Source organism: Lathyrus oleraceus, chromosome 6, assembly GCF_024323335.1.
Source record: "Lathyrus oleraceus cultivar Zhongwan6 chromosome 6, CAAS_Psat_ZW6_1.0, whole genome shotgun sequence".
Taxonomy (NCBI): domain Eukaryota; kingdom Viridiplantae; phylum Streptophyta; class Magnoliopsida; order Fabales; family Fabaceae; genus Lathyrus; species Lathyrus oleraceus.
In genome coordinates, this window is record NC_066584.1 from 131,277,005 (window position 1) to 131,278,099 (window position 1,095).

Sequence of the window (1,095 nt, forward strand, 5' to 3'; positions counted from 1 at the left end):
TTTAAAACATACATGTATACTTGCATCTGACACCACACATTTTCAAGAAACAAGTTTTTGGCGCCGTTGTTGGAGAGTCTATTAAAGATAGCGTTTTCATTTTTTACGTAACAATTTCTTTTGTTAAATTATCATTTGAGATTTTGACGTTTTATTTACTCCGGTGACACGATACATACTTAATTATCGCATGCGCAGGTTATTAAACCCAGTCTACATAGGAGATCTTAAAACTGAGAGAACACTCAGATTGCTTAGGAGATTTCAAGCTACTGGACACTTACAAGGAAGCCCTCCTCCTTTTCTTGTTTTTGATCTAGAGGAGGAACCAGGTCAGGAAGACGGTGTCATGCTAGATAATGACATCACTGGCATTTCCAATGATCAAGCAAGACACATCAGGGAATATATAATCTTTGATCATAATGCTATGAACACTGGTATTATTCATCCAAATTTCAGTGTAGCCCAATTTGAGTTTAAACCAATGATATTTCAAAAGTTGCAAGCCATTGGCCAATACTCAAGCGCTGCAAATGAGGATCCACACTTCCATTTGAGGAAATTTCTAGAAGTGGCAAGTAACTTCAAGATCCCTAACGTTACTTATGATGCCTTCAGGTTGAGATTATTCCCATACTCTCTAAGGGATATAGTCAAGAGCTGGTTGAATTCTTTGGAGCCCAATTCCATAGCCACGTGGAGTTCCCTAGCTAATTTGTTTTTGGCTATATACTTTCCTCCTGTCAAGAATTCTAAGACGAGGAATGAGGTAACTTCATTTAGACAATGATATTATGAATCTTTATTTGATGCGTGTGAGAGATTTAAAGAGTTGCTTAAACGATGTCGACAACATGGGATACCAACCTGCATCCAACTAGAAACCTTCTACAATGGATTGGTTCCCATATCAAGAAACATATTAGATGCCTCTAGTGGTGAAGCTTCGTTGTCTAAGTCATATGAAGATGGATACAAGTTGATTGAAAGCATTACAACCAATACTTAGCAATGGTCAATCATAAGAGTTGTTGTTGCTTATACATAGAAAAATCCTGTCGGTGTTCATGAAGTCACTGAGACTAAAACCCT

At 37.4% G+C, this 1,095-nt stretch overlaps 1 non-coding gene across 1 annotated transcript; it reads right to left on the bottom strand.

Moving 5' to 3' along the window:
- Positions 1 to 758: 758 nt before the first annotated feature.
- LOC127098986 (small nucleolar RNA R71) lies at positions 759 to 864 on the bottom strand. Its single transcript, XR_007793662.1, has one exon. It is a non-coding gene; the product is annotated as a small nucleolar RNA R71 (small nucleolar RNA).
- Between the last annotated feature and the right edge of the window lie 231 nt (positions 865 to 1,095).